We start from the raw sequence: 12,905 nt of genomic DNA on the forward strand, positions 1-12,905 counted from the left end.
CGGCCGTTATCAGGTCACGAAGCGGGCTGGTCGCTGCAACCTCGATTGCAGCGACTTCTACCGCGACGCACACAGCACACACTTCGTCATCCTCGTCGCCAACAGCGTGGCGACCCGACTGCACGTAGTCTGGCGGACATAAAAGCGCGTAGGCGTGGATGTTCGTTTTGCCCGGCTTGTAGCGTACGACGAAGTTGTACTCGGAGAACAACGAGAGCCAGCGCGCCATGCGCTGGGGCTCTTCGTCGCTGTCCGCAGCGACGCATGATCTGTGTAGATAGCGGAGGTCTGTTCGCCCAACAGATACACGCGGAACTTGATGAGTGCGTAGTGCATGGCTAGCAGCTCCTTGTCGCGTGCAAGGTAGTTTCGATCCGCCGGCTTCAGCTGACGCGACAGTTAACTCACCACACATGTTCGCGTCCCTCATAATCAAATTGCATTAGGGCGCAATCTATTGCGAAGTCGCTTGCGTCGCATACCACGTGGAACGGCTTCGAATGGTCGGGTAGCATCAGGACAGGCGCGGGGGACAAGCCCACCTTCACCGCGCCAAATGCAGCTTGGTGATCGGGATGCCACGACCACGTGGCGTCGGCCTTGAGCAGCTGGGACAGCGGACGGATGATCGATGCAAAGTTCTTCGAGTAGTAGTGGAGGTACGTCGCGAGACCCAGCCACTGTCGGAGCTGCTTGTAGTCCTGAGGTGCAGGCCACACACAGATGGCCTCGATCTTCTCGGGGTCAGCACGGACACCATCCTTGCTGACGTAGCTCCCGAGTACAGGAACCTCGGGGCGCAGACGATACACTTCTTCAAGTTGGCGGCTTGTTTTCCCGCATCACCTCGAACACCTTCCGCAAGTGTTGGAGATGTACCTCGACGTCCGTCATGCCGCCCTCGGCACGGCTGTGAATGAAGATGGCATCGAAGTAACTTGTCTAGATACGGCCGAATCGAGTTGGACACCAAGCGGTTGAATGTGGCGGGGACATTATTGAGCCCCTGTGGCATCACATTCCCACCACATCCCACTAGGCGTGCTGACCGCAGTCAGCGGCACGTCAGCTTCGCGCATCAAGATCTGATAGAAACCATCCATCAGGTCAATGGTACTGTACTTGGTGCTGCCAGACATGGTGTCCAGCACCACGTCTGGTTCAAGGGCCTTCAACGATTGAGCTGCGTAGCGTGCTTGACGTGCACTCTTCGGCTCAGCCCCTTTCGGGCGCATCCTCACATCGGAAGCTGGGTCCGACGCGCTGTCGTCGACGGCCACGATGGACTCAATGTCTTCGGCGATGACCATGCACTTGCTTGATCTTGATCTCGCCCTTCTTCAAGTCACGAAGGAAGTGTTTCTACGAGAGCCCAGGCCGCCGAGTGATCTCGGTGGCGTCGCACGGAGGACTTGTGGCCTCGACGTCGCGTATTCGCAGAGGCGTCTCCGCGTCATCCCCCACCAGGACTAAGATCACCTCAGACTCAGTCTCGATCGTGTCTGCCGATGGCACACGAGGGCGGCGTGGTTTGCGACGGCCGCGACGGCGAACCGGATGCGGACTGTCATCTGAGGCTGCAGATGTGAGCCCATGCTCAATCATGGCCGCTGAACTGGGGCGCCGAGACACGACATCGGCGCCTGGACGTGCGTCGCCGGACACGACCGCGTCAACTTCATCAGGGAGCTCCCGCTCGACCACTCGCGGGAACTCATGCTCGACCGCGCGTGGGAGGCCACGCCCAACCACATCCTCTTGCTCTTCACCACTGGAGAGCCACTGCTAATCCGGACGTGGGAACCCATGCTCGACCTTGAGACTCCTGCTCAAGACCGGCGCAGGTTGCGTGTTCGCACACCGCACACGAAGGGCCATCGCCCACTTCAGGTGCAGCATGGGCCATGGAGTCGGAGTCCATGACGGCGACGTGCGGCCACTGGTTAGGCGTTCCGCACAGGAATGCCAACACTGCATTCACATCGATGTCTCGGGGTCGGACAGTGCCAGTCAGCCAGTTAATCTCAGGCTGGTGGTGGGCAAGCCACGGGATACCGAAGACGCAGTCGAAGGAGTCGCTCAACTCGATCACCAAGAACTCATCGGAACTACGGAACCCATCACACTCGTACGCGAAGGACACGGAGCGTCGAGGCGTCCGCCGCGGCTCTCCATCGGCGTAGTTCACGATCATGTCTACAAGCCCTTCACGAATGTTCATGTCTGCTGGTAACACCGACAGGCTCTCGGCGCGAACGAAGTTGTTCGTCGCCCCCGAGTCCAGCAGTGAGCGAAGCGGATGCTTCGCGTTGTCAACGTGGAGACTGAGCACGATCGGTGTCGAGTCACTGCCGGATGTGGTGGCAATAGTTGTGCACGAAGCACGGGAGGGCTAGGAGGAGGTTCTGCCACCAGAGAACCATCGCTCCTTCCACGACCAGTAGGGCGCCCCGCACCTACTGGTCGTCGCCGTTTTTTTGCGCGGCGATGTCGCTCGCGATTGTGACGTTCCCCGGCATGGGCGACGGCGCGCGGCACGCGGCCGCACGGTGTCCCGGTTTACCACAGCGGAAGCACAGCATCGGACGCGGACTGCGCGTCAATGGCGATGGTGTTGCCCGAGACGATGACGTCGACCCCGGCGTTCACCGTAATGCTGAATCGCATCGACCTCCATCGGCTCCGGCTCAGGCACCGGGGCCCGAGAGATGTCGAATGCCTGCGACGCCGTTACACTGAAGTCTTCGCGTAGCGCAACTGCGAAGGCCTCTTCCAGTGTCAATGGAGTCTTCCGAGTCAGGTAGAAACGCTGGTAGTCAGCGTTCATGCCGGATATGAAGACATGGGCTTGTGTAGCCATGTCCACTGGATGCGACGTGATGCACGATACGAGGCGCTACGCGCGCTGGATGTACTCGAGCATGGACATGCGTCCTTGCTTCAACGACAGGAAGGCAGATCGCTGGACGCTCTCAACTTGGGGCGGCTCGAATGCGCGTCGCAGGTCTGCCTTCATGGATGCCATAGTCCGGAAGCAGGAGGCGTCGGCGACGAGTTTGCCGAGCTCCCATTCTTTTGCCTTTGCTACCAGCTTGGACAGGAGAAAGCGAGTGCGCGCGAGCTCGGTAGACAGCTGCCGAGTTTCAATCGCGATGTCCACCTCGCAGAACCAGTGGTTCAGTGGATGGCGGCTCTCGCCTTCACCGCCGTACGTGGAGACATCGAACTTGACGATGTCGGTCTTGTTCTTGGTCAACGTGGGAGTCGTTGCACGCTGACGGAGGTCAGCGAACTCACGTGCCATGAACTACTGGACAGCCAGGCGTTGTTGGTGTTCCGTGCAGGCGGTCAGTAGTTTCTTGGCGACGCCGTCACCTGACACTGCTGCGAGTCTGTGCAGTGCCTCCCACTCGAACAGCGACAAATGAGGAAAGCTGGCGTGTTTAAGCGACATGCCGGCCGCCCCTCCGAGGGTGGACGCGTCGTTCATCGACGTGTCGTTCATCTTGGCCGTTGGACGAATCACAAAGTGCTACCAGGTGTAACGGGCTTGAGGCCGCTACCGGCTTGCACAGGCACGTAGAAAATAAAACTCTGATTGAGTGTTGGGACGGACTCTAATGGCGCGACTATCCCAACCATTAAACCTATAGGGGCTGTGATTAGCCACCGCGCACTCGCGGTGGCACCCGTGTGACAGTAGCCTGTCACAATTTCTCCATCAACAAGACTTGAACGCAAAGGCTGAACGCCAAGCTGCCTCGTATTAGAGGATCCTTTTTGTCGTTGCTCCCGAGGGGTGGTTTTAGTTTGCCTATGGGCAGTGTTAAGAAGAAGAAGATGAATGAAGTTGATTAACTGTGATGTAGACGTGTTGTAGTGCTGGCTAAGTGAAAACTAAATCAAACCTAAGGCTGAGGTATCCATACACGCATAATTGCGAGTTGAACGTCGTCATGAACTGGTTCAGGGAATCCCAGGTGCCGCAAAATTGTCCTGATCTCGTCACTATCAAGATTCAATTCGGTTGATCGACGACAGAGGTGCTGGAAATGTTGCTGAAACGAGCAGCTCAAGTATGGAATGTTTGCGCTGATCACACGCACACCGTGGAAATAGATAGCGTTCCGGAGACACCATAGCGCGTGGAGCACAATGGCTGTGTGGATGCGCCATAAAATGATATGAACTTCACGAAGATGGCGCCATTCGTCATGGACATCGCGGTCGGACGGGAAGATCAACAACCTCCACCCCAGGGAGTATCAAAAAGCTGGAACCCATTGCTCCCATCTTCCGCCATAACCCCTGGACGGGGTCACACTCGAAGAAGCAATGCGTAGCAGTCTCGATAGCCCGGAAGCGCAGTGTTAACATAGCGATTTGCACCGGTGACTTTAGCAGGTGATGCTGTCTGTTGGTCTCCACCAGCACCTTACTTAGACCCTCGCCTTGATCTTTTGACTTCCCCATTCGTGCTAGGAGGTGTTGAGCGCCGAAAGGTGGAATGATTAGGCAGCGCGACGCGAATAGACAGCGAGCTGGGCCAATTCGGAATTAGGCATTATGTACTTTCTCTTCACACACTACCTAATTTTGAGGGGCCTACATAACATGAATCTAGCATATTACCGTAAAAGTCGGATTGAGTGAGACACTGGTAAAAAGTTCATCTTCTACTGTAAACTGCAAATCCCAAAATATGTTTACGCCGTATGAAGTATTATTGGGGTGGCACGGCTTTCAACCCTCACACTTGGCGAGTTGACACCCCTCCCGAGCTGCCTTCAGAGTTCCAACTGAGTGGCATGCCTAGGCGGCCTAAAAGCACGAAGAGGACGAAGCTAAATACCCCCCCCCCAGTACAGGCAGGCTTAACGGTCGTGGCTACAGCAGCTGCCGCCTGTGTACACCGCTCTACTTTATTAGAATACCACGAGTCCAACCCCTTTCCTACCACGCCTGACGAGAAACAAGCGCTTTTATCGTGCTTTGTTGGTGAAGCGTAGGATCAGATTTCGGCTAAAACCATTACAAGAGGGTATTATCAGGGCAGGCATGATCCCTTTCGGTCCTCGCGATAGCGAAGGTAGATTCCGTGTAGCGATTGTGTCGGGTGAGGACGCTCCAGTCGTGCATGCAGCTGATGTGACGTTGGAAGGGGTGTCATCCCTAATAATGTGTGCGGATTTGCACTTTTTATTACTAACCTGTGTTGTTTTTACGAGCGTCGCACTCAATCCGAATTTTACGTTATGCAACCTTTCGTGCTACCTCGTGATACGCCATATGCTGTTTTGCACCTGGCTCTGTCAGCAACGATTATGCTCGCAGGTAGTATCACGGATGATACCAAAATCTAGAGACGTGAACGTTCGCGAACATCCCTCTGAACCCCCTCAACGTTCGAGGAGGTGTTTGGATTGCTGAACGTCCCGTGAACGCCCTCTGTACCCCCCATAGAATTATACTTGAATTTACTATTGCTAAATAGAAGTGGTTCACACAGACTTTGCAGGGAGTGATGGCGGGCACAGGGCCGTTCTTAACAGAGGTAGATCGGTATGTTGGTTTTGGTGCTTGAGTGGAAGAGGGCAAATGCCGAAATGAGATTTATCGTTAAGCCTAAATCTACGTTGCTGTCCTCCTCTTCCTGTTGTTCCCCTTGTGCTCCTTGATGCCTCTCATCATGTTGTTTACCCTACCGAGGACTCAGTGCCAGTCTTCGGTCTATCCAACCACATCATTGCTAGGCACGTGCCGTGCCCACCGTCAACTCGTTCCCCGCGGAGTCATCTCCGGACGAGTCTTCGCTGGGTCCGTCCCGTCTACACTGGCGGTACACAATACCATCAGTCCTGTCTACACTCGCGGCGCACAATACCAACACTCCCACTCGCCGCTAGTGTTGAGTAGCCTTGGCGATGACTCGACTCGCCTCGAGCAGGTACTGCAGGCGCTTGGTTCCCACAGCCTTCGTTAACGTGTCGGCGAGCTGATCCTTCGTCGGCACGTAGTCGACCGCGATGACTCCTCGCGCCACGTTCTCACGGACGAAGTGGTGCTTGATGTCCACGTGCTTGGTTCGAGCGTTGTAGCCTGCGTTACTTGCCAACGCGATGGCTCCTTGGTTATCCTCCCACACTCGCGTAGCTCCCACTTGCTCGTGGCCCAGGTCCTTCAGCATGGCTCGGGCCCACAGCACCTCCGGGGTGCACAGTCCGAGTGCCATGTACTCGGCCTCCGTCGAGCTTAGCGCCACCGTGCGCTGGTACTTCGACTTGAAGACCACCGGCGCCCCGCTGATCATCACCATCGTTCCGGACACCGAGCGGCGGTCGTCCAGATTGCTGCCCCAGTCCGCGTCCGTGTACGCCTCGACCATGATCTTCTCCTCGTTGCCGTTGTAGACGATGCCGACGTCTCGGGTGCTCTTTAGGTACCGGAGCACTCGGACCGCAGCCTTCCAATGCTGTTGCCCAGGATTCTCCAAGAATCTTGACAACTGTGTGACTATGTATGCCACATCCGGGCGAGTGCACGTTGTAATGTACAACAGACATCCAATGAGTGCTCGGTATGGCTTTACCCGCATTGTCTCACGTTCGGCGTGAGTCGTCGGTGACTGAGTCTTCGTCAGCTTCAGGCCCGACTCGCACGGGTTCACCACCACCTTGGCGTCCTGCTGGTTGAACCTCTTCACCACGTCGTCAATGTAACGCGTCTGCTTTATCATGAGCGTCTTGGTCATGTAGTCGTGGCTGATCTCCATACCAAGGATGAACTTGGCCTCGCCCAACTCCTTCATCTTGAACGAGTTCTTGAGCGCCACCTTGACCTCCTGGATCTCAGCAGTCGTCTTGGCCGCAATGATCATGTCGTCCACGTACAGGCAGATGTACACGTACTTGTCATCCTTGCCCTTGACGTAGACGCACTGGTCGGCACCGCAACTCCGAAATCCGATGTTCACGAAGACTCGGTGGATAGTCTTGTGCCAAGCATACGCTGCTTGCTTCAGACCGTAGATCGCCTTCTCGAGTCTGCACATCATGTTCCTTGCGTTCGCGACGCCATAGGGCACCTCCATGTACACTCGCTCCGTGAGTCCGCTGTTGAGGAACGCAGTGTCCGCATCCAACTGCTCGGCCACGTACGCCTTCGCCACCACCACCGACAACACAACTCGGATTGAGTTCATGTTGGCTACTGGCGAGTATGTCTCGAAGAAGTCTACGCCAAACTTCTGCTTGAACCCCTTCGCTACCAGGCGAGCCTTGTACCTGATTACTTGGCCGTGCTCGTTGCGCTTCTTCGCGAACACCCATCGACATCCGATCGGCCGAGCATTCGCAGTCCTCTGCACCATCGTCCAGGACCCATTGTCGGCGTGTGCTTTTAGCTCCGCGTTCATCGCCTTGATCCACTCCGAAGACTCGTTGCTACGCATCGCCTGTTGATACGTGCTTTGCGCGTCGTCCGCCTCACCGACATCTGCAGCGTACGCCAACACAGCTTCTGCAAGTAGGTTATCCTCGTCATACCTCGGTCGCTTAGGCGATGGAGGCCAGAAGTGATCGTCGTTGTCCGAGTCTTCGCTGCTGTGCATCCTCGAGTCTTCGGCGCCTGCTAATCCATCTCCAAGAATCGCAGATTCACGTACGCGCCGGATTCGTTCCGGTTCTGGGTGGAACACCGTTTCCTCAGTCATCGCTGGATTTCCCACCCTTTGGAAGTTCGTCAGATCCTGTACCGATGACTCGTTCAACTCCGCCTCTCGCATCTCCGAGTCTTCGGCGGTGTCTCCCACTGACTCCAATGGGTTATCAGTCGTAGGTTGCTGCGCAGGCTCCGGTAATGCAGCATCCTCTCCATCCTTCGTCACTTGGATGGTCACCGAGTCTTCGGTGGACGCCGTGTCGTAGATGCCATTTACTTCTCGTTCGTCGAGTTTCACCGATCTGGTCACCTTCACCTTGTTTGACTCCAAGTCGTACACTCGGTAACCCTTCGAGTCTTCGGCGTACCCCAGGAACATGCACTTGAAGCTCTTTGCTTCCAACTTCGTGCGTTTGGCCTTGTCAATGTGTGCATACCCGATCGATCCAAACACACGTAAGTGGTCCAACCGAGGTTTCGCCTTGAACGACAACTCGTACGGAGTCTTCGTTGGGTTCATACTGTTGGTCGACCGGTTGGTTAAGTACACTGCCGTGCTGACTGCCTCTGCCCACCACAACGTGGTCACACCCTTGTAATGCAGCATGCTCCGAGCCTTCTCCATGATCGTACGATTCATCCGTTCTGCCACTCCATTCTGCTGAGGGCTATACGGGACGGTCTTCTGGTGCATGATCCCGTTCTGCCGGCAGATCTCGTCCATCGACTTGTTGACGAACTCGCTGCCATTGTCCAAGCGCAGGCACTTGATGCGCTCTCCCCACTGATTCTGGTACAGCTTCATGAACAGCTTGAACTTGATCGCGACCTCGCTCTTCTTAGTCACGAAGTACACCACGACGTGCCGCGAGTAGTCGTCCACGAAGGTGAGCACGTACCTGGCCGCGCCCTTAGACTTCGTCTTCATGGGGCCCATCACGTCCGTATAAACGAGTTCTAGCGGACGTGTCGTTTTCGTTAACTATCCCGACGGGAAGTGCGCGACCGTCTGCTTGCCCTTCATGCATCCGCCGCATAGGGTCTTAACCGTTTTCTGAGTCATCGGCAGCCCAATCGTGGCTTGCCGAGTCTTCGCCAATGAGTAGTCGTTGAGATGTCCCATGTGAGCGTGCCAAAGATCCCATCCGCTTTCGACCCCCGAGTACTCCGTGTAGTACGCCGTGTCCTGCTGGCATTCCAGCACGTACGCCTTGCCGATCTTCTTCCCTGAAGCGATCGCCGTCGACTTGTCCCAAATGACACACGACTTGCGCTGGAACTCCACGATCATGCCGCGCTCAGCCAACTTTCCAACCGAGAGCAGTCGTCGGTCGAGGCCGGGTATGTGGAGTACCTCTACCATTCGGATCCGCTTGCCGTCGATGCCCGTCAAGCCTACTGACCCCGTCCCAGCCACGCGAATCTTCTTTCCATCCGCGATAGTCACAAACATGTCCGCCGACATGTCCGCGTACTCGAACAAGTCGTCGCGGTGTGGCGTCATGTGCGCCGTCGCACCGCTATCGATCAGCCACCCTGCTGACCGATCCTCACCAACAGCGAAGACTGAGTCTTCGCTGGTGACACCATTACCTTGCTCCGGGCAGTCCCGCTTCATGTGACCGAATTTGTCGCAGTTGAAGCACTTGCCCTTGAACCTGCCGAGCTTTCGTCCGCCATTGCTCTTCCGGTCGAACCCCTTGCCGACCTTGTTGAACCTTTGGTTCTTACCCTTACCTCCGAACGAGGTAGCCTTCAGTGCACGCTCCGAAGACTCCTTTTTCTCTTGTCGCTCGTACTCCTTGAGCAACTTCTCTTTGACCTCGATGAGCGTCACGTCCTTGGAGTTCTCGACGATCGATGAGATCAACTCGTACTCAGTGGGCAAACTGCTCAGCCAAATAACGAGTTGTCGGCCATCATCCAGCGGCTCGCCAAGCGTTTGCAGGCCCACGATGAGCTCGTCGACCTTGTCCAGATGCTTCGCCATCGTCGAGCCTTCCTCCATCTTGAACTCATGGAGACGACGAGTCATCGCCACGCGGTTATACATCGTTGTCCGGTTGTAGAACTCTCCCAGAGTATTCCACGCTTGAATGGCCGAGGTGGCCGACCGAATCTTCGTGTGGTGCTCCACCGCCACCCCTTGGGCGATGAGTCCGAGCACCTTCATGTCGTTCAGCAACCAGGCCTCGGTGACCTCATTCGGGTCCTTCACCACTTGCACGTGCGCCAGCAGCCCCTTCCTCGCCAGCGTCATCCGCATAGCGAACTCCCAGTGGAAGTAGTTGTCGCTTCCCAGGATGACTTCGGCCTTCTTGCTGGACGTCGTCATCTCCGTCGTCGTGGGCTTGAGCTTGTGCGGCTGTTAACCTATTGGTTTTGGTGCTTGAGTGGAAGAGGGCAAATGCCGAAATGAGATTTATCGTTAAGCCTAAATCTACGTTGCTGTCCTCCTCTTCCTGTTGTTCCCCTTGTGCTCCTTGATGCCTCTCATCATGTTGTTTACCCTACCGAGGACTCAGTGCCAGTCTTCGGTCTATCCAACCACATCATTGCTAGGCACGTGCCGTGCCCACCGTCAACTCGTTCCCCGCGGAGTCATCTCCGGACGAGTCTTCGCTGGGTCCGTCCCGTCTACACTGGCGGTACACAATACCATCAGTCCTGTCTACACTCGTGGCGCACAATACCAACACGGTATCACCGTGATACCAAGGTCCAATTGTGCACGAAACAGGCGAGTATCACGGTGCAACCGATCTACGGTTCTGGTGAGAATGAAATTCAACGGTTCACGTGATTTTTCAATTGTTATTTTCCGGTTACTTCCCGCCTCTCATGCGAGGCCCTCCCCCCTCTCATTTCTCCCCCTCTTTGGGCTCGCGCTCGCTCAAGCATGGGCCTGGATAGCGGTGCTGAGTTAGATGAGCAGACGCTCTTTGGTGGTGGTAGTGACCTCGTCGAAGAGCGCTTTGACAACAGCGCTTCGGAAGGCTAACTCTTTGCCTGGAGTGACGCGCTTCGGAAGAAGAGTTCATGCTAGATAGCGCGCGTAAAATGATGGTGGTACTGAGATTTGCATCGAGAAAAATCAACGACAGAATTCCGGCTTTGCCTCCGTGATACCATGAACCCGGCAAAGGTTCATATGAGACCGCACAGAACGAAATGTTACTTTTCCCAAAACACGATTTCTGCGATTGATGGCTCAATCGAAAGATCTTTATTCGCTCTATCCAAGTATGTAGCTCTTGCTATTTAAACCTCAAGTGTTCGATGAGGTAGCAGCTATGGAAAATTTGGAAGTTGACATTTTTCTTAAGTTCGGTTTTTCGTTTATTGGCTGCCTAGGGGTAAGATTTCTCGAGGAAGCCAAATATGGTGTTTTTGCTAGCCAATGGCGAGCGGAACATGCTCAAAATGCTTGATTTTGTAAAGTACGCAGACTTCTATGGGTTCGTGTATCATAGAAGGTCCAAATGGAGCTATCAATTCATAACATATTTTAGTACAGTAGCATTGTGTGCTTCTTTGTGGTCGCACACTTAATAACCATGCCGCTCTCGAGTTTCTGGCGCACTGGAACCATCTTTCCTACGTCTCTCCTACGTCTTAAGCAACACCGTTTAGCCACGACACGATCCACGGAAGGTTGAGCGCAGCGGCATTTAGGTTGAGGTTTCCTCTGTGCGGCTTCACACACAGCATACAGTCATCAATCGTTCTTTGCAGCGGGCACTCGTGGGAGCGGACACGTTGCTCTCCCACCTTCAGAACCCCCTTCCTCTCCCTCTGACATCAACGGCGATGTCGTCTCTCTCTCCCCCCCCCCAGTCGCTATCACTAGTCCTTGCGACACCACAGCGCTCAGCCTGTCGGAATCGGACTCCATGCCCCGTGCGAACTTAACATCAATCCCTTACGTGCGTCAAACACAAAACCCGCGTTGTCTCGTCAATTCGGATAGGTCCGATTTTCAATCGCCCATCATTGATCGGTTTTTTTGAAAAACCTCAAAATGGTGTAGTTAAGTATCATTTCGTTCTGCGCGGTATCATATTATGGTACCTTTCGTGATACCTCGTGACTCATGCCTGGCTATGCTCTTCTGCGCCTGGTTCAGTCAGGGACGATTATGCTCGCAGGTATCACGTATGATACCAAAATCTACCAAACTACATCTGTGTACCTCTGTTAAGAGCGGCCCACAGACGGCAAGCTGCAAGCTCCGCAGCAAGCCTACCCGGCACCAGGGGGCGGACGAACAGGTTCGAGTATGTCTTCGTTCAGTAGATCATCGTCACATTGATGCAAAATTTGAATTTGCGCTATTCGGTAGTTAGCAGGAAGCGCATCAGCTTCCATTCATTACATGTAGATATCTCATAGTTCGCACCTCGAATTGACCAATCGGCGGCGTTATTAATAAATCCTTAAGTTTTACCTTTAACTGAAGATCATAAATCATGTTGCTTCACTTAGGTGACACCCCTACTAGGTCGCCCGGTCCCCCGTCAATTCTCGCGGTTAATCCAACACTGACTTCTCCAAACAAACTGCGGCGAACAAAGCTTCGTAAAGCCATTCGTTTTCCCTTGTTCCATATGGTTACTGAATAGCCCGTTTTTCATTAACCAGATGCAACCTAAATTAGGTTAAATTAGGTATTAATTTCGATACAATTATTCGATTGCGATTGCGAATTTTGAGTTCTGTTAATTGTACAGGTAGAATACGGCATGTTGCCACGAGTGACGCAACCACACCTCCCCGATGTACGGACCACTTCTTTCGCATCCCCTGCCATATCTGCTGATTCAAATCGTACAACCTCAATCAAATACAGTTTCATCCCATCTCATCAATAATCCCTGTACCAATCGACATGGAGGAGTCCAGCACAGACACAAAATGGCACATTAATTTCTTAATGAATCCGGCAGTCCCATCCCGAGGTGTATCTTCGTGAACCATACTAAGTGCATATCAAATTGTGCATTGCCGTCGTCTTGCTTGGGTGCTGCTCCCATCGTCACTTGCAAATTGACGCGCTACCACTCAAGTTCAATCGTTTTTCGCACGACATGCATTTTTACAAGATTCTACTGATAGTTGCGACGGCGTTCGTTGTCGGTGCTATCAGAGCTGAACAAGCCCCAGCTGCTCGGACGACCTCAATGACCTCTTTGACGGCGAGCCCGCCTGATATTCCGCCGATCAGGAGGGATGGACGACTACTGCGG

The sequence above is a fragment of the Phytophthora cinnamomi genome (genome assembly GCF_018691715.1).
Source record: "Phytophthora cinnamomi strain GKB4 chromosome Unknown Contig101, whole genome shotgun sequence".
In the NCBI taxonomy this organism is placed as follows: domain Eukaryota; phylum Oomycota; class Peronosporomycetes; order Peronosporales; family Peronosporaceae; genus Phytophthora; species Phytophthora cinnamomi.